This window comes from Pinus tabuliformis, chromosome X, assembly GCF_031772625.1.
Source record: "Pinus tabuliformis cultivar Carrire ecotype Pingquan chromosome X, CPIR1, whole genome shotgun sequence".
Classification (NCBI taxonomy): Eukaryota; Viridiplantae; Streptophyta; class Pinopsida; order Pinales; family Pinaceae; genus Pinus; species Pinus tabuliformis.
In genome coordinates this window covers 1589441022-1589467891 of record NC_142308.1, presented here as the reverse complement: position 1 = coordinate 1589467891, position 26870 = coordinate 1589441022, and the positions used below count along the sequence as shown (strand labels likewise).

Genomic DNA, 26870 nt, shown 5'->3' with positions numbered 1-26870 from the left:
TCCACAACTATTCCACAATGTATAAAAAGAGGAAAATTTACTAAGAAATGGTGGTTGTTGGAATTTTGGAGAACCCGGAGACTAGGCCACTGTATTCCTAATATCATCATTGATTAATGAAAGAATCAGAAATTTCCAGGAGTTGTTGCATATAATTTTGTAAGCTTCTTTGTCATGTGTCATGTTATGTTTTCTTCTTTTCAAGTATAGTAATGAAGTTGTAGGTCTTTATTTGCTTATGTAGATAAAGTTAAAATTCCTTAAAAGAGCGCTCCTATACTTGAAGTCCTCATTTCCTTTTTAAGTTATAGATAATAGTTTTTATGAAAGACCAGCGTATTATCTTTAACTTCTCCTAGAGTCATAGATAGTAGTTTTTGTGTTAAGCAGCATATTGTCTATGATTCAGTTCTCATTTCCATAATTCTTCTAAGTCATGGATAGTAGTTTCTGTGAAAGATCAACATACTATCTTTAACTTTTCCTTCAGGCTTTCTTCATTCATCATTTATATCTAGCAACAAATGGCATTCTGAGATGTTTTGGTCATACATGTACTAAGGGTTAAAGACCAAGTTTCTAGGTCCTTTATTTAAAGACACAACATATATCTAAGTGACAGTAAATAATATTTATTAATGTCTTAAGCACAATTTCCTTGCAGCCAGGAAATTGGTTTTTTAACGAACAACATTAATTGGCGTCGTTGTCGGGGAGAGAAGACAACACTTTTCCCTGGGTTTTTCATGTTTTCCTCTGGTTGTTCAATGAGGAGGAAATACTTGGTTGTTTCGAATAAAAGAAATAAAAGGTGACTCCATCGTAACAAAGACCACAGTCTGCAAAGCAATAGAATAAGGACACTTATTTATTAAGTTTGAAGTTTATCCTTGAGAGTGACAAGTTTCAGCAATTGGTTGTACATTCACACCTGTGATTTTCACTTACAACATTCATTGGCAACTCACTGTACTTTGAAGTTTCTTTTCTGGGTTTTAATGGCTCTCCCTGCATTCTTAGCCCATAAATTTGATCCATTTGATTTTACTGGGATCATTGGTTATCTTCATGATATGCCTACATATTATGTCCAGGATGAGTATCTTCCAAAATTCAGTAGAAAGGAATATGAAGATCCAGCTCAGCATCTCCAAGAGTTTCATGAATGCATGGAGCAACAGGGCATCATTCATGAAGATGTTAAGATGAAGTTGTTTATGTTTTCTTTGGACCTAGAAGCTAGGGATTGGTTCAAGTCTCTACCTCGTTCAAGCATTTCATCTTTGAAAGATTTCCATTCAGTATTCAATTCTTCTTGTAGAATTTATTATCCACACAAGTTTCTTTTTTAAAATTGTTGTGAATATTATGATTTTAAAGAAACTTTAAAAGCTCAAGATAATCCTGTTGAAGAAACTGATGATCTTGTTGATAATATATCAAGCATTCAAAGAGATTATAGCCAAATTAACTATGAGCAAGTCTCTGAAAGTGAGGAACTATCATTTTCTCAAAATGATGCAGAGAAGTTTATAAAGCATTCTTCTTCAATAATCTCCCAAGCAAAGAATTGGTTGAATATGTTCCAAGTAGATCGAGCATCATTTTCTCAAAATGATATGGAGAAGTTTATAAAACATTTCTCTCCAATGATATCCCAAGCAGAGAATTGGTTGACCTTGTTCCAAGCAAATAAAGAGAGTATTCAGATGGAGGAAAGTTCAAACATGCATCAAGAGTCTTTGCTCAGCAGTCAAGAAGAGGAAGAAATGATTGAGTTGCAAATAAATCCCTAAAAGAAGACATTAAGGTATGTTTTCTTTGTGTTTTGGCCAATCAAAATGCCAATATAAGCTCAGGATTACACAAGCTAAACGCATTTTATTACGGGTAAACGAATTAAGCATCATTAGGGTATTTACAAAAGCAGGTGAACAAAGCAAGCCAGCAGTTATCGTCTCCTTCTGAATTCAGTTATGTTCCTGTTATTTCATGTTCTTTGAGGTGTCTTTTACCCTCTATAAAATTATGTAATAGTTTTTACTTCGTATAGTTAAAAAAGCAGTTAGATAATTTGGCCAGTTTCAGAAATCCACAACTGTTCCACAATGTATAAAAAGAGGAAAATTTACTAAGAAATGGTGGTTGTTGGAATTTTGGAGAACCCGGAGACTAGGCCACTATATTCCTAATATCATCCTTGATTAATGAAAAAATCATAAGTTTCCATGAGTTGTTGCATATAATTTTGTAAGCTTCTCTATCATGTGTCATGCTATGTTTTCTTCTTTTCAAGTATAGTAATGAAGTTGCAGGTCTTTATTTGCTTATGTAGATAAAGTTAAAATTCCTTAAAAGAGCGCTCCTATACTTGAAGTCCTCATTTCCTTTCTAAGTTATAGATAATAGTTTCTATGAAAGACCAGCATATTATCTTTAACTTCTCCCAGAGTCACAGATAGTAGTTTTGTGTTAAGCAGCATATTGTCTATGATTCAGTTCTCATTTCCATAATTCTTCTAAGTGATGGATAGTAGTTTCTGTGAAAGATCAGCATATTATCTTTAACTTTTCCTTCAAGCTTTCTTCATTCATCATTTATATCTAGCAACAAATGGAATTCTAAGAGGTTCTGGTCATACATGTACTAAGGGTTAAAGACCGAGTTTCCAAGTCCTTTATTTAAAGACACAACATATATCTAAGTGACAAATAAGTGACAATAAATAATATTTATTAATGTCTTAAGCACAATTTCCCTGCAGCCAGGAAATTAGTTTCTTAAGGAACAACAGTTGGCATGTATGGTTGGCACATTTAAATTAAGGTTATTGGTTGGGGAGGTCCCCCTCATTTGACATAATTTTTTAACCATATTCCAAAGTTTTATATGGTTTATTATAATAATAATATTAAACCACCAATGTTAACCTTTAAATATTGATTTTTCCAACCAAATTTTTGTCTCACGCCCAAATTAAATTAGCCAACCAGGGGTTGCTACGTGGTGGCCCAACACTGGTCCATATAGCTTTCAATTGTATTAGATGGTGCGTGCGCTCTGGGGGACCCATGTGGCATACTTTTACGGGTACAACTCATGCTCAAAATGCCATATGTGCATAAACATGGAACATCCTCAGGCTACCATGTCAACCCGTTGCTATCACACTGACATTCAACAGTGCATACTGCCAAATCAACACCTGCCACATCATCCTTTGACCCTTTTTTGTTGTTTTGGTCAAAATATTCAAACAGAGATAACTTTATCATATGGACTCAGTTTGAGGTGTTATTCACGTCGTTGGAAAAGTCTCACCGAGATCTATGATTGGTACCACTTTTGTTGAGATTTTAGAACTTCAATTTTTGAGCCTTTTTGGATCCTCTTGGATCAATCCCCCCAATTGAAGAACTTTTGGACCCCAAAAGTTTACATACAAAGATCAGAGAAGTCTCTCTGATTTACAATAGAACCCATACCCTTTGTTATCCAACAAAAAGCCAAAATATTGTTAGGATATTCCGACACATAGGATATAGTTAAGTTCAACTTGGTCTAGTATAGAGTTAGGTTAGAGTTAGGTAAAGTGTGTTTCTTTACCGTTGTACATTTTGTAACTTACAATCCGACGGTCACGATATGTAGTGATCCGACGGTTCACTCTCACCTCGGTATTACCGACACTTGATCCGTGGCTTGACACCCGATTGGTCCATGAGTTCTATTTAAAGCGCATGGAGGGTCATTGTTCGGGTAATCCGTGCATGAGAGAAGCTTATGTAAATTTTCATTCTTTGATTAATAAATTGCCTGTAGTACCCACGTTGGGACAGGCCGTGGACTGTTTCCCTCCTTGCACTTTGAGGGTTTTAACCACGTCAAAAGTACTAGTGCATTGATTTGAGATCTGGTTGTGAGTGGTGTCCTTTTGGTGTTCTTTCTGAGGAACTTACCCTGTAAATTCCTACATGGTATCAGAGCTATTTGAGAGCCGCGTCCATTGGTGATCCAAATCTGAAGCCGGCAGAACTGCATGCGGTTGTCGTTTCCTAGATCTGTTGTTTCTGACTGCTTTCAGGCCGAGAGGACTGCTCTGTTGCGTTCGGAGCATCTGTTCCAGTGAGGAACCCCTTTCGTTTCACGCGAAAAGGTTTCCGGTAGCCCTAGCTGCGTCATTTTTCAGATCAAGAGGTATACAATGTTTTTTTTTACAGTTTACTGTTATTTTCTCTCTGCTTATTTCGGTCTCAGTTTATTTAGCCTTTTTTTTAACCGGATCTATACCTTTCATTTCTGCGTATGCTCTTTGCCTTGCGACTCTGTGCGATCTGGGCAAATCAGAAACAGAAAGGAAGGATTTTTCTCATGCGTATGCTCTTTTCCCTGCACCTTAGTGTGATCTCGGAAAATCAGAAACATAGAGAAAAATATTTAGTTTTTCGACTAAAGCTAACTTTGAGATTTTTTTTAAAATTTCTAGTTTTTTTTTTGCTAAAGCTAACTTCGAGCCGCAAGGTTCGTTTTTCTTTGCATATTCGTGTTGGGTTTTGTGTTTTGTGTTTTGTAGGGAAAAAGAGCTTTCTCAAGGCAAGCACGCAAACCAAGGCCCCCCCCCATCTCTCTCTCTCTCTCTCTCTCTCTCTCAAAATTTTTGTATAGATCAATTGGTTCAAAGCTATTTTAAGAGAGTAGAGGTCTTGGGTTCAAGTCTCCATTTTGTGGGGGCGGATTTTTTCATTCCCGCACATTCGCGCACTTTGCCGGCAACTTCAACAATTTTTTTTCAAAAAGCCATAACTTCTTCATCCGGAAGCCTTTTTCAGAGCCGTTTTTTTTAAAACCGCCTATTTTTTCGAGATCTATCCATTGGAACACTTACTTTCAGCATCTTCAGTTTCAGTTTTTTTTAAAAATGGAAAGTCCATGCCAAGTCATTCTTGACAGCACTAACTACTTCCAATGGGTAGCCTACATGGAAGATTTACTTAGAAGTAAAGGTCTCTTCAGAATAGCCACAGACCAAGAGAAGAAACCAAAAGATGAAGACAAGGTTGCAAAATGGGAAAATAGACAAGATCAAGCACGTGGTTTGATAGGGATGTCTATTTCTCCTGATCTTAGATTCCACATTGCAGACCTTGAGACTCCTCATGAAGCATTAGAAAAACTCGCTAAAGTTTTTGGGATTAAAAATGAAATTAGAGCCCATCAACTTGAAAATGAGCTGCTTACTTTGGATCCTAATAATTTTTCTTGCATTGAAGATTTTTTGTCCAAATTCAAGACCCTTAGATATCTCTTGGAAGGTGTTAAAGTTAAGAAAGAAGATGGTAACCTTATTTATTCCATCCTTACTAAGTTGGGACCAGCCTACTCTGTATTTGTTTCCACTTTCCATTCTACAAGGGAAGCTTTCATTTGTCAAGGAAAAGACTACAAGGCCCCTTCCTTTGACTCCTTTTGTGATTCCTTAATAAGAGAACAAGAAAAACTCTTACACCTTGGTCTTCTTAATCTTGGAAACTCTTCCACGAAATCATTAGCCGCCCAACAGCAACTAAATTCAAGGAATCCTAAGAAGTCATATCCTAAAAAGAATGGTCCTAAACCATCTCAGCCTCAAAATGAAAGATCATTTCAGCAAAATGATAAGACCAATAAAAACAAATGGAAGAAGATTGATAGACATTGTAACTTTTGTAATCGAGATGGCCACTTAGAATCTAAATGCTTTAAGAAGATGGAAGCCTTGGAAGCCGCAATGAAGAAACATAACATCCATGTGGAGCCTACTTCAACTTCAACTTCCGGAATGGCACTTTCTGCATGTCATTGTCAATCATCTCAGTCTGGTTATGCATTAAATGTATCTTCTTCTTCTTCTCATTCTCATGAGTGGCTCATTGATTCTGGAGCCTCTTGTCACATGGCCAAAAACCAAGCCATGTTTTCTTCTTTAAATGATTGTAACACCAAAAATATATATATTGGTGATGATAGATCTCTTAATGTTGTAGGGACTGGAACTGTTCATCTAGACAATGGTCAGTTTAATGATGTATTATGTGTTCCAACCTTATCCTGCAACCTTCTATCTGTCTATCAGATAACTCATTCAGGTGAAGGTAAAATTGTTGAATTTTCACCTCATGATGTTGTAATCAAGGATCTAAAAGATCCTAAACAGATTCTAGCTACTGGTCTTGCTGATGATTCCAAAAGGTTGTATAAGTTTCACAACTTTGGGTCATCAAATCTTCCCTCAGTATTTGTTGCTCATAATGATGAAGTGAGCAAACTTTGGCATGAGCGATTTGGTCACTTAAACTATCGCTCCCTTCAGCATCTATGTAAAGAAAATATGGTGACAGGTCTTCCTATGGTATCTTGCAGAGATGGTGTTTGTTCCGGATGTGTACTCGGAAAACATCATCGGGACAGTTTTGACAAACGTGCCTCTTGGCACGCCTCAGCCCCTTTACAGCTTGTGCACAGTGATTTATGTGGTCCTCTTCCTGTTGCTTCATTCTCTGGCTGCAAGTACTTCTTAACTTTCATTGATGATTTCTCCAGACGCACTTGGGTATACTTCTTAAAACTCAAGAGCGAAGTATTTAACACTTTTTTGGCCTTCAAAGCCTTTGTTGAAAAACAATCTGGACATCAAATTCTTAAGCTAAGAACTGATAATGGTGGAGAATATGTTAAAAACACATTCATCAACTTTTGCACCGAAAATGGAATTCAAATGCAACATACTGTTCCATACACTCCACAACAAAATGGTGTAGCTGAAAGGAAAAATCGCACCTTAAAGGAAATGGCTAATTGTATGCTGCAATCTAAAGGACTCAGTCTTAGTTTTTGGGCCGAAGCAATTAATTGTGCAAATTATATAATCAATCGCACTCCTACTAAGGTTCTAGAGAATATCACTCCAGAAGAAGCTTGGAGTTCCATTAAACCAGATGTAAGTCACTTTCGTGTGTTTGGAAGTGAAGCATGGGCCCATATTCCAGATGAAAAGCATAAAGCTTTAGAACCTAAGAGTGAGAAATGTACTTTTGTTGGATATTCTGAAGATGTAAAAGGTTATAGACTTATTCCATTTAAGTCCAAAAATGTTATCATTAGAAGAGATGTAAAATTTGATGAAAATAAATCGGCCTGCGAGCCTAGTCCGGCGGATGTGCCACCTCTTCCTATCTCTTCTACTTTTGAAAACATTTCTTCTTCAGATGATGAAAGCGAGGATGATAATCCTCCCCCACCTTCTCAGGATCCTCAACTTCCAAGATGGGTCCGTGCTACTCGGGATGCAGCAGGTGATCTTGCCGGTGATCCTACAGATCAGCGACGTACACGTTCTCAGTTTGAAAGAGCCTCTTCTTTACTGGCTCAAGCTCCAGTAAATCATGATCCTGACACTTTTGCAGAAGCTTCAGGCCATCCACATTGGGAAGCAGCTATGAATGAAGAATATCATTCATTGATGACAAATGATACATGGGATCTTGTTCCTCTACCAAAGGGACGCAAACTTGTTAGATGTAAATGGGTTTACAGAACCAAGTATGGACCAGATGGGAAAGTTGATAAACATAAAGCTCGTCTCGTTGCTAAGGGCTTTTCACAGGTTGAAGGCATTGACTACAATGAAACCTTCTCCCCTGTTGCCAAAATGAACTCTATCCGCCTTGTTCTTTCCCTTGCTGCCTCTTTAAAATGGGACGTCCATCAGATGGATGTTAAATCTGCCTTCTTGCATGGGGACTTGCAGGAAAAAATCTATATGGAACAACCCATTGGCTTCATACAAACAGACTCCAGCCTTGTTTGTCGACTTAAGAAATCCCTTTATGGCCTCAAGCAAGCTCCTCGGGCTTGGTATGCCAAAATGGATAGCTTTCTTTTAGAATCTGGATTTTCTAGGTGTCATTCTGACAATACTGTCTACACCAAGAAAGTGGGCAACTCTCTTATCATCCTTGTTCTTTATGTTGATGATCTTATTCTTACTGGTAATGATCCCAACCTTATAAACCATGTGAAGTCCAGCCTTAAAAAGAAATTTGAAATGACAGACTTAGGACACTTACACTATTTTCTCGGTCTTCAAGTCTTGCAATCCCAGGAGGGTATTTTCCTTTCCCAGTCCAAGTATGCTTGTGATATTCTTCGTCATTTTCACATGGAAGACTGTAAGCCAGCCCCTTCTCCCTTTCAGTCTGGAGTCAAACTTTCAGTCTCTTGTACTTCTCCTGAAGTTGATGCTACCCTCTACCGTCAACTTGTCGAAAAACTCTTGTATTTAACCCATACTCGTCCTGATCTTTCCTTTGTTGTTGGACTTGTTGCTCGTTTTATGCAAAACCCCCGTGAAAGTCATTGGAAAGCAGCTAAAAGAATACTTCGTTATGTTCGAGGTACAGTACAGTTTGGGATTCATTACAGTGTCAAAGCAGCTCCTCTGTTAGTTGGTTTCACTGATTCTGATTGGGCTGGTGACCCTGATGATCGGAAGTCTACTGCCGGTTATGTCTTCACTCTTGGTTCAGGACCTATTACATGGGCTTGTAAGAAACAAGCTGCCATTTCTCTTTCGTCAGTAGAAGCAGAGTATCGTGGTGCCGTGGAAGCTAGTAAGGAAGCCTTGTGGCTTCGTCAGATCCTATCAGAGTTTGGCTTTGAGCAGCAGCATCCAACCACACTTTGGTGTGATAATCAAAGTGCCATTCAGCTATGCAAAGATCCAGTCCAGCATCAGCGCAGCAAACACATTGAACTACACATGCACTTCATCAGAAAGCTCATTCATGACCATGTTCTTGAAGTGCAATATTGTCCAACAGATGATCAGGTTGCAGACATCTTCACAAAGGCTCTCATAGAGGCGAAGTTCACTAAACTTCAATATATGCTTGGAGTTCAGGAAGTTGTCACTAAGGGGGGATAGGCTCTAGTGCCTCCTTCCTTCTCCTATTGTGTCATATTTGTAAATCCTTCAATCCTATCCCAAGTTGTTCTTAAGGGGGGATGTTAGGATATTCCGACACATAGGATATAGTTAAGTTCAACTTGGTCTAGTATAGAGTTAGGTTAGAGTTAGGTAAAGTGTGTTTCTTTACCGTTGTACATTTTGTAACTTACAATCCGACGGTCACGATATGTAGTGATCCGACGGTTCACTCTCACCTCGGTATTACCGACACTTGATCTGTGGCTTGACACCCGATTGGTCCATGAGTTCTATTTAAAGCGCATGGAGGGTCATTGTTCGGGTAATCCGTGCATGAGAGAAGCTTATGTAAATTTTCATTCTTTGATTAATAAATTTCCTGTAGTACCCATGTTGGGACAGGCCGTGGACTGTTTCCCTCCTTGCACTTTGAGGGTTTTAACCACGTCAAAAATACTGGTGCATTGATTTGAGATCTGGTTGTGAGCGGTGTCCTTTTGGTGTTCTTTCTGAGGAACTTACCCTGTAAATTCCTACAAATATCACTATGTTGCATGCTTAAGGGATGTTATACACTTCATCGCTTTTAAAAAAATTTCACCCATCTATGGGGTCTTTAAAAGCAACACGTAATTTACAATGGTGTCCACACTCAAATACTTAAAAAAATTACCCATCTCTTACCTAACCAGACTAACGGGCTCTCTTCCTGTAGCTGACTTTCTTCATATTCAGCTTCATGGAGGGTTATAATGTGCTTTGTTTTCTCATCTATTATTTTGTGCACAAGGGTTGCTTTCTTGACATGTGCTTTCATAAACTTCTGGTCCTTCTTTAGATGTAGTTGTTGGAAGAAAATTTGCATTGGTGTCAAAGGAGACACCAGCATAACATGATATTTACATATACTTGTAGAGTATTTCAAACCCTTTCCAATGAGTATTTAATTGCCTCCTAACTCCTCTTCATTGGAGAGATATTGAATTTACAAGTTGGAAAACCAAATTTTGTCAACCTACATGAGTCAGCCTACAAGTCATCCCTCCCAAGAGACATGTCTATTCAAAACATGGCCAAAAGAGTATAAATAGAAGTGATACCTCCTCCATTTTGACCATCCAACGTAGTTGGTATTCACAAAAGAAGATCAAATTTAAAGGAGGGAGAAAAGGAGTTCACAACTCGTGAACTAGGAGTTGGATTAGGAGGAAAAGACAAGGTTTCTTTTTTGGTTTTATTTTCTATGAATATCTTGGAAAATTTTAGCTTTATTGTGCAAGAATTCAGCACTAAAGGACAAAGACCTCGACCCTCCTTAAAGGAGCAAACTGTTGGACACACTGAGAGGGGGGTGAATCAGTGTTTCTTACCAATTAATTAACTTTAATGTTCAAAGGATTAATTATCATTAGCATTAGAAAAATATAAACACCATTAACAATAAACAACACCATTCAACAATGCACAATAATCAAGATTGTAGAAGCAGAGGGTTTTAGGTGGAAAACCCCCTCCAGGTCAAAATTCACCAAACGCTTCTTAATATTTACCTTCAAAATAATTAAATCAAGTTTTCAGCTCCAACTGAATGAGGCTCCAACCTGTAGGATTCTCCAACGGCCTATTTACAAACAACAGCTAGGAGAACACTCCAACGCCCTGGTTTACAAGCTCCAACTTGAAGGATGCTCCAACACCCTGTGCACCAGCTACAACTGGATGGACACTCCAACACCATGTGTAAGATATAACCTGCCTTAGCACCACCCTGCCACCCTGAAGTGCTCTCAGGCTTCAACCTAAAGGAGACTCCACTTTGCTATCTTGCACCATCCTGCCACCTTGATTAGTGGGCAGACTACGTTTCACAATTTTCATACTGGATCCCTTTGCACTCAAAATCAATATAACGAAATTGTAATAAAGGTTTTGTTGTTCTGCTTGTTATGGATATGACAGTCAAATCTTGACAGCCTCACTGCTAAACTCTAATCAAACCGACATTTGCACAATCATACCTCAAACAACATTCATTGTTATACCCCAACCTGTCGCTACTCAATCACAATGTCGAATCAAGCCACAGCACATAAAAACCCTAGAATCTTATACTGCATTAGTTGTAATACAAAACCCTAGTTGCCACAACCACTTACTACTACACAATATTGTTGCACTCACACTGTTATTATTGTTGTTATACCAAACCCAACTCAACCAAGTATCATTGTGTTATGTTAGTCAAGTACTATCATATCATCAAGAAATTGTCTTGTACAAGGAACACTATTAAGTACCAAAAGACACTATCAAATACCAACTGCACTCTCATGTAGATCATTGTCATGCCACAATTCTTCCAAGGTCAGATCATCAAGTGTATTTTCATGCCATAAGGTCACACTGCCATAATGGTTCTATCAACAAAGTCATAAATCATCAATAGTACTATCATGCCTCACCAAGAGCTACTGTATAGAGTTTTAGTCACAATCACATCTTCAAATTATTCACACAATACTTCTTAAAATTCTCACAAAGGTTATCAAGGTAATATCACGGATACTATCACAAATTCATTGTATAGGATATCATTGTCACATCACTTTTTTCGTTGACACATGACAGGAATACTCCCTTACTAAAGATCTCCTATATTGTTACAAACAGCGTACGTATATATCGTTGCTATGTATATTGTCTAGTTAATCAAATATCAAGCTCATACATCAGTCAAATGTTACTTGCATGCAGCGTTATTATTCTACACAACAAAATTGGAAATCAATCATTGGCTTTGTGCATTTGATCCTTGAAGTTGTTCACTGAAGTATTATTGTGCAAGAACCTTTAATTCGAGGATCAAACTCTTCCTTACATAAAACCATTGTTGTCAACTGTAGATACACTATTTCCACTTCAAACTAAGATCGTTGATGAACTAAATATGAAGAGCCTCACTATAAGATGATGATGTAACCTTTTCTGCTTATTTCTAGCGACAAAATAAGAGGACTTATTCCAAATGTAACAATGATTCTTTCCTTATTGTACCAATGACAAGACCAGTATGTATGTGGTTTCTATGTTTTGAGTACCCCTTCCCTTCCAAAATCATTAGAGCCACCAAATAAAATGTTGAACCCTTTTGTCTTATAATAGAATATGGAAGTAAATTTGGAAAACAAGACAGCTACAAACATACCTTGTTCATTTTTTAAGTGAATGCCAAGTAAATGACTTCAATAGGTCGGCTTCAACTAATTCGACTTTGACAAGCCCTGGAATAGATATATAAACATATATTTAGCTTCAAGACACATCAACCTTGCAATGTAACATTTCAGTTCTCGAGCTCAATTAACTTTACAGAAGTTTGTTTCTTACAATTCATTTTTCCAAACTTTCACTTCTTTGACATAAGCTTTAAGGCATAAAATGGCCTTGTCGCCCTTTCATGACTTGGATACCAAATTTAGAATGGTGCCTAACCCACAAATAAGAACCTGTATTGTTCAATATTAATGCCCTGAAGAGAGTCTTAGAGATTAGTGACCTTAAATGACACTTGTTATCGCCCAAAACGTAAACCTAACGCACAACGCTCAAAGAAGGGGTTGTCGCATATTCCCTACTCACTCTATTTAATCTCTCTCCTAGACAAGTTATGGGCGATAGTCTCTAAAGATAAATGAAAGAGGAAAACTTGTTGGAACAAAAAGTTCAAGGAGACTAAGGGCAAGGCAATCACTTCTCTAGATAAATTGATTTAAAGTTAATTCGCAGGGAAAATATTATTATTGAGGAATGTGAGATATTAAAGGATAGATTTAGTTAGATCAATGACACTGGGAATGATAAATATTTAGAGAACAATGCCTTAATTCTCAAATACAAACAAAGTACTTGCACAAATAAACTATATCTCGAGTTACAAGACAAGCAACGCTGCAAGACAAAGCCTAACAAGATATCAACATATTAGAAGAATCAGATATATGATCAATAAGAGATAAACATGCAAGAAACTTTTACTTCAAGTGTAAATGATATTCGAAAAACAATAGACTTGAAAAAGATAACTGCAACAATATAATATTCGCAACTTAAAGATGAGCTCACAACACCAATTACAATAACCAATTGAAATGTACGATGATGAATGCAAGATCTACCTATATGAGATGCAAGATATTGGTTAATTTTAATTATATGATTATTACAAGGTGAATTTCTTCACCCCAATTATCTAAGCAAGTCTTAGAACAAGGTTATTGGGAGAATTGTTGGGGAAGGAGGCTAAGGCCTCATTAATGATACCTACCCAGGAGTTCTAGCAACCCAAGTGTTTCCATTCCTATAAAGAGCTCAGCCATAAGAGAATTTCAATGTCACTTGTTTTAACCATTACTTAAGTGTCAAGCTTCTCAAATTGGAAATGAAGGTTATCCTATCTTTCTATCAACCAAGTTTATGCTTGGTGGTAAATGTTAGGAATGCAAACTAGATCTAGGATGAAAATGCAAATGTTCCATTGAGATTCAATGACAATAACACTTCATGATCATATTTGGCCTCCATCTATACTGCGCCGTCTTTGAAAAGCCTCCGTTTGAGTAATTGACCATCCCCTCTGGAATCAAGTCAGTCGTTGTTAGGTCAACAATGCAAGAAAGAGCCAATTCACTTATAATCGAGATTCACTTATAAGCACAAGATTAGCTTACAATAATGATCAATGAAGCAAATTAAATGTTATTAAATGAAACCATAGAGATGCAATTAGAATAGAGAATTAGAGCAATATCCCAAATTCCTTTAAAAATAAATGCTATTTAAGATGACTTTACTTATGTTACAATGGAAACAGGTAAAGTTTTATAATTAAAACATATGTGAATGATGGCAAATGAATGTGGAACTATGGTAATTGCGCTATGGGAAGTTCTCTACTGGGGAATGGGTAGTAATTGTGCAATGTGTTTCGGGCTTAACTATGTACTTGTGCTCAGGGAATGTATTGAAGACGCCTCCTATCAGCATTGATGTCGAACCTCATCAGTGAAGTGGGCTAACTTCATAAGATCCATTGTCCAACCCAACCCCAGCTTCGTTGCTAGTCCTCCGGTCTGCAAGTATATAAAGCAATGAACCATGAAGATATAGCAGCAGGTGAGAAGAAGATTAAGTCGCTCTGCATGCATTCTTTAGCTCGTGTATTATATATGGCAATTATGCAAAATGACTCATTGTATCTAAACACATACATGGCAGCGACAGTATATTAAAGATAAGCATGAGAGTGTATCTATTATTAACAAATGATATACATTCATATGACCTTTGGTTTCGTATTTCAAGGTCTCTTGGACTTCTTTAGTCTATTCAGCTTCCACACCAACCCTTAGAGGATTAGATGACCATCATTTCCCCCCTTGTCAGATACAAGGCGAGAAAATAAAGAAATCTCAACTGCAAGACTTTTCAATATTCGAGAACAAATCTTGTTGTATGAGTGGAATATCTTCTTGGTTGTTGAAGCCCATTGCCAAGAAGCGATCCATCCAAGATGAATCATTGTTCTTGCAGGATGTTTGTTTTTGAAGCATCTGTTTGAAGAATCACTGGTTTTATGATAGTGCTTACATGGATGAAGATCAAAACATAAATCTTTCATATGGCCAACTCAGTCACAGTGTTGGAATTTCACAATCTGTTGTTGTTGCTGTGGAAGAGGAGCAGAAGCTGAAGGTGAACTGTCATTAAGGAATCCAACACTCTGAAACTAGATGGGCTTTGAGTAATCTGGAATATGAAAGGACACGTCCTTGTCATATCCAAGACCAATTTTGTGCTTGTTGTGGACAAGTTCTTCCCAAGTTCTGATGATGGGCTTGGGAACTGCAAACTAAACTTCTACATCTGCATTTAACTTTGTTGTTTTATTGGGCACTGGATTTGAATCAATTTCAACAATATTGACTCGCTGCTTATGGGACTCTGTTTCATTGTTCTAAACAGAAACAAGTTCAGAGTGATGACTCCATTGTTGTAATTCTGCTCGCTGTAGCTGAGATTCAAGCTGCAAAAAGTCAATTTTCTCTTGTGCATTCTATAGACAGCCCTGAATGTTTGTGAGAGAAATTTTGCTGACTTTTAATGTATCATGAGTAGTAGACAATATTAGAGTTTTGAGGAACTCTAATACTTCATTGATTCTGGCCATTTTCATTGAAAAAATAAGGCGAATTTCACAAATACAGATTCTTCATCTCAAGCGATGTATAAATAAGCCAAGTCGTAAAGATATATAATCAGTTCAAAATCACAATTGAATATGATTGAACATATGAAATATGCAAGCCTTCAACGTATTTAAAGCAACATACAGTAGTTCCAGGTCGTGGAATTTCAACCGCCCCCATTCAATTTTGAACAATACAATGCCAAAGAGATTGCTTTATTCAATGCTCAACGCTCAACATTCAAATGTTGATGCTAATGCACCAATACCCAACAGAATACAACTTTCTCAAAGTGACTTGAAAGCTCAGATTCTAGTCACTTCAAGAGATCCTCTTCATATAGTTCGAAAATAACTTTGCGAGATAAATTTGTGTTGTGTTGCAGTTCTATGTCCTAATATTTGTATGATTGATTTCTCATTCGTGCCTCACCATTTGAAAAATTAACCACATTGATCAACATAATGAAACATCTTCAACAGCGTTCCTCAGGCATTCAAAGTCTTCAGTTGACGTTAGTATTGGCACTAGAAATTAACAAAACAGTGGTTGGTTATCCTTGTTCAGAAAACTAGAAATTCCCTATGCAAAGAGCAGTTGCGAGCTGTGGTAGTTACTTCTCCAGGAAACAATAAAGTTGGCTACTAGTTTTAGCGACCAGAACTATGGCGGAAAATTGCAGATGCAAAACAACCAAAATCAACTTAAATCATTCGACTTTGGACTTCATTTCAATCAACGACGCTAGCACATATGCACTTTTAACACTGGGAGCCTCTAGAATGCAACAGGCACTGAAACAGAGAAAAAATATGGAACAAAGGAATTCACTGCTCACATAATTTTCAAAACTCAAAACCCATCAAAACTCCTAAAGGATGTGTGCACAGTTCACTTGAGGAGACTCGAACCGTCGGCCTAAGGTTTCAACGATGTGTCTCTTAGCAAGAAAGAACTCACCAAATTTTTATACCTCCAGATTCTGACGTGCCTATATCCAAACCAGTTGAAGGAGAATCCACGCTCCCAAATTCAGCCCTGACTTTGGCATTATCAAAGCCTTTAGAAATACATAATCCCTCCAAGCTGGCCGAAATACATCACCATTCGTCAACAATAATAGTGGAAAGCTAAGGAATTTACGCCATTGACCCAAGAATAATCTTCCACAACGATTGACGAAACCATCTTTTAGAGATATTGATAGCCCAAGAGTGTTTATCGAATGAAGTGACAAATGCCTTGAAGTTTGAAATCCAACAAGAGAGCTCAGTCCTACACTAGCAACAACTTCTATGGAAGAAACTGATGATGTTTGGTATCGAGCACTACTCTGGTTACTTCAAATGAGGATTATCCTTATCATCAACGGACATTTGTGGGCTTGGTAGACAATCTATCTCCCACCAATGATTTGCCAGTTGCCACCAAGAGGTGTTTTGGAAGTCGCCAAGATAAGATCTGACATACTAATAGAGAACAGTCTTCAACCACTACACAGCAAAAAGAGTATGTTGATTTTGAAGAGAAGTTGAAACACACGATTTATCTTGCCAGCCTTTCACCATTGGTCACAATACCAATCCTAAAGACAGCACTTGGATTATCTGGATCCAAAGAACGCTTGTTGTGAGTGACTTCGTGGAAATGCAAAATGAGCGACAGGCTCAAGGTGTGTGCCTTGGTGGAAATGCGTGAGAGAGATCAATAACAACCATTCATGATTGTTGGTATGTCGAGACCAGTTAGGGCCACAACAGCAGTAGCTAAGAAGTTTCCTTACCATCCAACACCCGCTAGGAGAAGAATACAGTGCTACTGGATAGAATCTAATTATCCAGATTGGAGAGTTGCTTTGAAGTTGAGCATTTCTTTGTGTAGAAGATTTCCGAAATGCAAATCATTCAACATTCATCATAGAAAAACAACAAATCGCTCTTCAAGGCAAAATCCAAAATATAAATGGTCGTGGCAGCAGTTATGATGAGAAAACAAGGTATGATAGCAATTTCAATGGGCGAAAGGCAAAACTGATACGCAAGTAAAGGCCACAGTAACACTTCTGAGATTCGGGGCAGAAATGATAGGAGTTACAGTACAAAAAATTAATTTGAGACCTACACACTTGGGTATGAGGTAAAGATGTCAGTTTTCCTATATCAGGAAAATGGGCAAAGGTGCAAGACAAGCATGCACAGAAGGGAAACAAAAACAAGTGGCTCACAGTTGAGCAGGGCAGGAGATTGCCTGCTCTAATACCATGTTAAACACATACATGGCAGCGACAGTATATTAAAGATAAGCATGAGAGTGTATCTATTATTAACAAATGATATACATTTATAGTACATTCATATGACCTTTGGTTTCATATTCTAAGGTCTCTTGGACTTCCCTAGTCTATTCGGCTTCCACACCAACTCTTAGAGGATTAGGTGTCCAAGAGATATTGATAACAAGATTAGAAAGAAACTACTTTAAATCTTCAACTTGCAAATGAAACCAAGACAAGAATTATTTCAAGTGCAATCGAATCAAATAGTCAATGAATGAAACTAAAGAGATCATATCTATACTATGAAACAATGAAACTAGCAATGCAAGAGAAACAAGTTAGTAAGTTGGACCTAAAGACTAAGCGAAAAGAAAAAGAGGAAGCCTCTCTCTTAAATAAGGAGGAAGGATACCATGGGATTGAGATCCCAAGATCCCTCAAAGCACAAAGATCTTTATTAATATGTTACAAGAGAAGATGTCCTTTCGACCAAGGGAAAGAACTCTTCAATATCGATGAGGAATACAATGACTAGAGCACTTCACAACCCTATATCCTCAAGATACAAAGACGAAGAAGATTAGCTACCAAAAATGATTCCGAACACTTTAAACAAAGTTGATCCAACCCTAAAGGGAATTCGACCTTCAACAAGAAATTACATCAGTTAATCAAAGCTCGTGGCTTAAGTGATTTAGGACCTTCAAACCCTTACAGCTTATACAGAAAAAATCATCGTGTTTTATTTAAATTTTATCAAAAAAAATTATGTTAATTCTTAAATTTTTCACTAATGAAATGACTTCAAAAAAAATTGACTTCACCACATCAAATTGTTTTTTGCACCTGCTGGAGAGGAGGCCCCTTTAGGAGCCCTCAAAATTGAGAAAAGAGGCCTAATACTATGCAGCTTCCTTCAAATTTTTGTAAATGAAACAAGCCCTTGGAAATCACTTTTGTGCCAAAAAATTGTTATAAACCCTTTTCAAATTTTGTGTAGAATCTCTGCAAAATCAACAAGGATTAGCATAAAAATGTTAAATGCAAAATCAAAACCCTTGAGGCTTGCGGCTAAGGAAAAAGAGGTAGAAATGCTAGCGTCCTACAAGAAGCCTCAAAAAAAAAATTATGAGCCACAAAAATAATATCCAAAACCTTCTTGATGCCAAATACAACCCTCAAAATCTAGTCAATAGCTCAAAGAGTGAGATCTGAAGAAAATAATAGCAAAAACCCAATTGAAACCCTTGAAAAATTTTGCAAAAAAATTATGGAGGTGAAATCCCTTGGATAATTCGATCTTGATGCAAAAAAAGCTGTCAAAAGCCTTGCATCCTTCAAGAAAAGGCTAGACAAACTTTTGGAAGAAAAAAATTTGTTGACTTCCAAAACCCTAGTCATCTAAGCTAGGAGGCTAATCTTGATTTGAGGAACCGATATCCTTCAAAAACCTGATGGGATCAAGCCTGCGAACAATACATACAGATAGATCCAAGCCCAAAATTGATGCTCTCCTTCAGATCTGCTGAGACAAATCAAGAGAAACCCCAACAAGTATATACAAATAGATGGATATATATATACAAGGTGAGAAGGAAATGTATACAATATCTATTCACACATTTACAAATAAAAGCTCTTTAAATATCAAATCTATTCATTAAAGCTTTAAAATATTTTTCAAAGATAGATAAGTTTGATCTAGAGAAAATGGTAAGGAAAGCCCCTTTACTTTTTCGAATGATAAATCTTCAAGTGACCCACTATGGGTTCTTCAGCGTATATGCTTGGCTAGTTAGTTAATTCAACCGAGAATGTCCCCAAATATCCAACAAGATCATATCAACAAAAATATTTCTGCACACTTGAAAGATAATTGTTACATCCACAAAGATTTGGATAACACAATGATAGAGGAGTCTAAGGGATTAACTGAAAACCAATATATCTACTCCACCTAGTGTGTTTCTACAAATCTAAACAATGTTGCAAGGTAATACACCAATGAATCTTCAAGAGTTGATGGAAATAACAATATAAAACACTAGTAAACCATTAAGCACAAGAGATCAAAAAATTAAAACATATAACTAAAGAATAACACAATAGCATTGCCCCAAAGACTTTTATTATATTGTTCAAAATAAATATTACAAGGATAGCAGGGCTTCACTGACCAAGAGCTCAAGATTACATCATGTTACAATGAGGATCTTAGAGCTTTTTTATATAAAAAAATGAAAACATGAGAGCCTCCAAGTGGAAAAAATGGCTAGTTTGTTTAATCCATGGCTTGATCCTCTAGAAAATAATTTGAATCCTTGATTACTGCTACAAAGATCTCCATGAATTTCAACCTCCTTGATTGATGTACTGGATGGACCAATCTTTGACTTCAAGGTGATTTTGGACCACTAGAAAATCTTCAAAAGTAATTTTCTTGGAATTCCTTCATTCAAAATAACCACCTCGGTGCTCTATCAGTTTTTGATGTCTCAAACAATCTTTTTGCTATCTTTTGTATTTATGGGTATGTGTCTCAAAGCTCATGCAAATTCATCAGTTATCTGGATATGCCTTTGTCATCTACAACGTGTAAATTCTCATTTTATATAAATGAAATTGCGTTTTTTCCTTGGGGGAAAATAACCACCTGGACCAAAAAAATTGATTTCCCTTTGAAAAATATTTTCTTTTTGGCCCAACGAATTTTTTGTGGGTATTTTTGCTTGGAAATGAGACTTTTCTCAAACATGTGTAGGGTGAGTGGTTCACCTTCCCCTACAATTACGGACACATGTATGTCGAGTAAATGGTTCACCTTCACTTACTATTGATGACATGTGCATAGGATGAGTGGTTCACTTTCCCCTATGGCATATGAGCAGAATGAGTGTATACGTAAGTGGGATCATATGGGGTATAGAAAGAGGTACTCAAGGTAATAATGAGATGCAAGGATAATAAATAAATGGATCATAGTTAATAGATAAAGTGGTTAACCCGCATAATGTAAAGGACCACAAATAGTTAGGAAATAATGTGATAAGTCCATAGTATTGGATATATGGTATTGAGAGACCCATGGTTATTATCCATGGTATTGTATGTATGAAGTCTATATAGAGGCTAGAAACTATCCATCGAGGGATGTCAAGAATTATTGTATTGAAAAGCATATGGCTTGTGGAGTGATCTTCCTTACGGAGTAATTGTGTGGTGCTACCCTATTTCAAGGGTTTTGATATTAATAAATATCCAAGTTTTATCATCTCGTCTTATTTATTGGGCATATTTTGCATTTTTATAAATCTGCAAGTCAGATCTACTACAATGAGCGGTTCACCTTCTCCTGCGGATACCCCAGTACGAGATGCATATAGGCATCTGTTGACATGTCAATGGGACGTGGTCCATCCTTTCCCCACATGTGGGATGTTCATTCCCTACAATTGGTGGTTGACATGTCGGTGGGACGTGGTTCATCCTTTCCCCACATGTAGGATCCTTCTTACGATTGATTGTTGTGACTTGTGTTTGTAGGATGTAGTTTATCCTTTCCCTACATGTCATTGCAACTCGTGTTTGTAGGACATGGTTCATCGTTTCCCTTCCCTTGGTGATTTGCATATGTAGTACGTGGTTCATCATTTCCCTACTATGCTTGGGATGTGTGACTGTCAAATGTGGTTCATCCTTTCCCTACGTGGTTGTAAGCAGGTTGTGATACATTATTTCACTACTATTGATTCAGTAGCATCCTACCCATGTAGTCCACATGGGAAGTACCTCTCATCTGGCCAATGACTTGGGAAAAATGGATAGAGTCCATAGCACTACCAATGGATGCATCGTGTACTGTCGTACCCCCTATGTCTACGATGAATGAGGTTTCTTCAACTTGATCACTTGAGATCAAGTTTGATTTTGGTTTTACATCAGGACTGGCTTTAATCAGTGGAGAGTGGCAAAGTCTTGTGACTCACTCTCTATCAATTCTTCTCCATTATCTATATCAGTGTTCAACATAACAGAGTTGAGATGACAGAGATGTTACATGACGTCAGAACAACATGATGATCAATGATGATGAATGTACTGGCAAGTGGAACTCTCACCAGTTAAGAGGGAGCATTAAAATTGGCAACTAGGGACAAATTCCACGTTGGATCATTTCATTTGTCAGAGATGATTGCACTAAATTCCTCTTTTCGAGAGGACCAAAATCGACTTAAAGATCATCAATTTTGGGTAAGGAAAAACATGTTTTTGAATTTATGAAACTCCCATGGGTAACTCATCAAGGTCGGCTTGTGGTTCACTAACCAGGTTAAACCCCTCTCCAACTCCTATAAAAGGAAGGGAACTTCAACCTCATTAGATATATCTTACAGACATCAAAAGGCTTCTGAGGTAGTCAAGTTCTTGGAGGACACAATGCTGCTTGTTTTGGGTCTCTCTTCTCAAGTAGGGCCGAGATTTTCCAGAAGAGCAACCACAGACTTTGAGGGAATTTCTGGAAAGTTTGTGTGGGTAACATTTATCCTTGCAAGATCGAATTGTAGAACAGAAAGGTTGGCTGTATTCATGTACTGCTCCTGGGTTAGTTTTTGGACGTTTTGATAAAGATTTTTAGACTAAGGCTGCTGCAAGTTTGCACCTTCTTAGTGAAGGGGATCGAGACTCCTAGGGCCGCTGCAAGTTTGCACCTTCTTAGTGAAGGGGATTGAGACTCCTATCATGGGCCCAGATCAGCCCTAAGGGCCAGTGAAGGTCTTCTTCATGCATGCCAATAAAAGCTGCAGTAGAAAAGAGGGTCTTTGGATCATATGAATGAAATCATAGTGGACAGTAAGCAACCCTAACCAGATTACAGTTGACTAAATATTGGTATTACAGTTTGAGCCCTACACTTGTTTAAGATATTAAATCTTCAAATTGTCAAAGTCATTTTGACTTTGGATTATTGTACTCTCTCTTTGTTGATCATTCAATATTAATAATAAGAATTGATATAGGGTTTTCCCCATCTTGGGGTTTTTCCCTGGCTTGAGCCATATCCTTGTGTACTCGTCTTGGCTTGTCTTTTGCATGTTCTTCTTCAGCCACTGTCAGATTGATAATGTTTCATGAGATGATAATGGAAATAAAATAGACTAACAAATGAGCTTATATGGAATTTTGAAGTGACTGTCCTAAGCTAAGATCATGTTATCTAAATTAATGACAGATATGCAAGATTTCACACAGCATGGAATCACATAGTTGTTTAAATGTCATAATAACTTTCAGACTCTTCACCAATTGCACATATATTAACCATTGGTCATTCAAAAAATTTACAAGCAACCTTTGACCAACTTCATTCAAAATGAGTTGAAATCTCATCTTGACCATTTTCTCACCTGTACGATAGACTTAAGGATTAAACATAGAGAATTCCCCCCTTAGATTTGATCATTTCCTAAACCCAGAAATGAGGGACAACTTTCGAGATGACAATGGATAGCTTGCCTAATAATGCCTTTCAATTTCCCTCTTAAGAAAGGTCAAGGACTTTTCCTCTAACGAGAATCCAAGCATTAACACCCTAAAAGCCACACTTCATATATCACACCTATTTTGGTGTAGCTGTAATTCTCAAAGAATTCCAGTCTCACTAATATGGACATGTATGGGAGGATTAGGCACACATTTGTTCCTCCAATATACCAACGCTTTGGACAAGTAATGATGCAGGAATTCAAAAAAACTTAACTACAAAATTAGGCATTATAAATATTATTTTTAAAATGCAAGTAAGCACAGCATAGGTTGAACTAGAAAGACAAATGCCAGATGAAAGCATGGCCTATGCCTTGTAGCCATCACAAGACATCGCACAGTCCATGGTTAGTGTGATAATTAGAAACGGATTTCCACAAAAGCATAATAAGGTATGCTTCCATGACAGATGACTTTGGATAATATAAACTATCATTCATCATAAAAACCAAGCATTCAATACTGATATAGCCTTGTCTTTGGGTTGGTGTGAAGACAGCCTACCTCACTCTGGTACTAAGCACACCGATAATTCCATTGTTATACCATCTAAGCCTTGTTTGTTTGTGGTTGTTACCCATGCAAGGTCTATAATACTTGCATGTATTACTATTACAGTCAATCATGATCTCATTTCACATCAATATTCTCTCAAAAGTTCTTTATCATGGTAATTTCAATTAATCATTTTTGTGCCCTTTTTCTCTTGTCACCATTTCTGAGGCTTACAGTTATCTTACAGAATAGATTTGTGAAATGTGTAGTGTACCTCAGGCCACATTGTCAACATCCAGAGATATGGCCAAACCCAGAAATCCTGTTTGTTGCAATGGCTTTGATTGTAAGCTTGCACGGACAACAACTTCAAATAAACTTATGTTTGGGTTAAAGCATGAATTACAGTTGCTTTATATATACAAGATGTAGAAGTATTGATCAAAAGAGTACCATAGCCCTACAGTTGCTTAATATAAGAAGCTGCAACATCAAATGGTAGATCTTGATGCTGTACATGCTAATACAATACTGGACTCTTGGAACTAAAAACAATGTCAAAGAATAAGAGCAGTGCTGCATCAGTTTAGTTGTGAAAACATGATCATAGGGCTAAGCTAACACCAGGACTAATTACCAACAGAACAATTTGAGCTTGTATCCCTGATCCCTGCATGGCCTCCTGGCACTGCATCCAGAGGCTGAGCCGTCAGATATCATGTAGCATTGTTATGTGATTTGTCAGGAAGCTTACAGGGGAAAGCATAACCGTGAACAATCAGCATAGAAAAAAAAATCATAGGGCTAAGTTAACACCAGGACAGATTACCAGCAGAACCGTTTGAGCTTATATCGTTGAATCCCTGCATGGCCTCCTGGCACCGCATCTAGAGGGTGAGCAGTCAGATATCATGTAGCATTGTCATGTGATTTGTCAGGAAGCTTACAGGGGAAAACATAACTGCGAACAATCAGTATGCCAGCTGCAAATAGAAATGGCATTCCCATTACATGCCAAGACTAAATTCAGTCTTCACCACTTTACCACATGTTCAATAAGCCAGAACTTGGCAGAACGAGAGCAAATAACGTGTTGAAAACTTTGATCCTCAAAAATTAATAATAACGGAGAGGAACTCTACAATGTTTTGTTTAATATACATCCAAAGTATGGTCACCCAAAAGACAATTATTAATCTTGCATCCATCCATTGGGTATGCATTTCTTTAGCCTCTTATCCTTTAGCTATTTAGATAGTATCTAGCATGCCTGCCTGCCAGGTTCAAAGTATTGTCTCGTAATTTTGGGATTTCGAGAAATCTTGTCAAACACCAACAGGGATATTCTGGAGAAACCATGTTCTCCTCCCACCATGATTAATGACGGAAACTGCTTCTATGCTTGAAAACTTATCCCTTGGAATAAAATATAGTGACCAAAGTCTTACACCCTCAGGTATCTACAAATAATATAAAGGGTCAGACCCTCAACTTGCAAGTAATACAGATTCACGTGGCAATGCAGGAAGCAGAGCACGGTGATGAAAACTTCCAGAGTCTGCTCCAGTTATGTATTGCCTCTATGCTCTTGTTGATTTCTTAAATCAGCCATGGCACATATACTGCACTCACTTATACGTCACCCCCACAAATGCAGCTAATATTCAGAGTCTATTTGCCACCTGCAGCAAACTCAAATTTATCAGGCAATTTTAAACCCATGGATCGTATGTTTGATTCTAGTAGTTGAATCGAAAGCTTAGTTTGTAACTATTAATAACCTAACAATTGACAACAAAATGATATAGCAATTACTTACAAGAAGGCACCACAAAATCAGTATGCAAAAATGTTTGAGAATGAAAGAATTATACAGAGAATTCAATCTTATTGGTACACAAGAAACTACCTGTATAACTTAGCACAAGGAAATGAACTTTACAAAGCCATAGGTTGGTTACTATAGTAATAATTAGTGGTTAAAATGAAAGATAGTTATGGACAAGGAACCATTAAGGAAAGTTGAACGCCAACAATTCAATGTCATTCGATTGTTTCTTAGTCAATCTATTTAATTTGTCTCACTCTTAATCTTCCATCTGGTGTCAAATAGTTGCATGCCTGCATTTTCCAATAATTTCTCGAGGACCATTTGTATGCATGTTCCTAAAGCTTAGTACAGAAGAGCAACGGGCCAATAAAGCACTCCATCCTATACCTAAAGAATAAGACACGTTTTCCCTCTATATGTAAACTGTACAGAACACAATATGGTATTGATACTAAACCACAGTTCATTACATCATATAACTCTCTGCCAATAGCCTTTCTAAGCACATTAGAAATCCTAGAATTAATATCACATTTATGGCCCATATGATTTACTGCAAATTGTTTTGTACAACTGTTATGTTGCGTGCCTAAACACATGTTTATTATGCAAGTGAACTCTGTCTAAATAAGTCATTTTGAGGGAAAAAAAATCAATGTAGCACGACCCACCGAATGGGCCAGATATGCATGAGTCTGCAATGAAATGAGCGACTTGGCCATACTCGGCCCACCACACTCGCCACTCGGACAGACTCAGCGAGTACTCAGCTTTCCTTCCTGTCATTTTTCTTGTTAAAGGACTCCTCTTTGCTTGCTCACTTCACTCCTACGCTGCACTGCCTTTGGGAACGGGGGACGGCAGGGACAGGGGGACAAGTTTCCACTATGGCTAGAGGACACCCCCAAATTTTCCAAGGGACGGCATGTTGGGGACGGCAATAATATATATACATATATATAATAAATATTATTATTATTATTTTAAATTCACCATGTGCATAAAGATAAATAATAAATACATCATTGCAATAGAATTATAATTACTGAACTAGCTAAGAAATCTGAAATTCATGTTAATAATTACAAAACCAAATACATAATCTCAAATCTCAAATTCAAGTTGAAGTTTTTAGTTCAAGGATGTTGAGTCAAGAGCAGTGTTGAGTAAGTGAACTCTTCTCCTAGTGTGACACATGATAGTTAGTTGGAGGGTATCCCTCTATATGACGGTCCAAATGGCTAGCGCTTAAACACTAAATCTTGCTAGTTTGAACTTTCAATGACCTAATTTGTCTTGCCATAAATGTCAAATTAAAACCTGGGTTGAATAAATAGAGCTAGTTGTCTTGCTTGTTATTTTTGGTCAAATCCAAAAGCAGATTCAGTTTTACTATCCCAGTTGGCAAGCATGCTAATTTTGTCAAAATCATACCTTGGCTCAAATTCCTAATATTGCCAACCTCAACACCTAAATTGACCTCTATGTTAGATTTGTCAAATAAAAGCCGAGTT

The 26870-nt window shown here is 37.4% G+C and overlaps 1 protein-coding gene across 2 annotated transcripts in view; it reads right to left on the bottom strand.

Moving 5' to 3' along the window:
* Positions 1–24515: 24515 nt before the first annotated feature.
* LOC149146102 (uncharacterized) overlaps positions 24516–26870 on the bottom strand; it is a 92278-nt gene continuing 89923 nt past the window's right edge. For both annotated transcript variants that reach the window (XM_089446325.1, XM_089446326.1), the window contains exon 8: positions 24516–25207. The gene's annotated coding sequence lies outside the window, so the exon portion shown is untranslated. The remainder of the gene's footprint in view (positions 25208–26870) is intronic.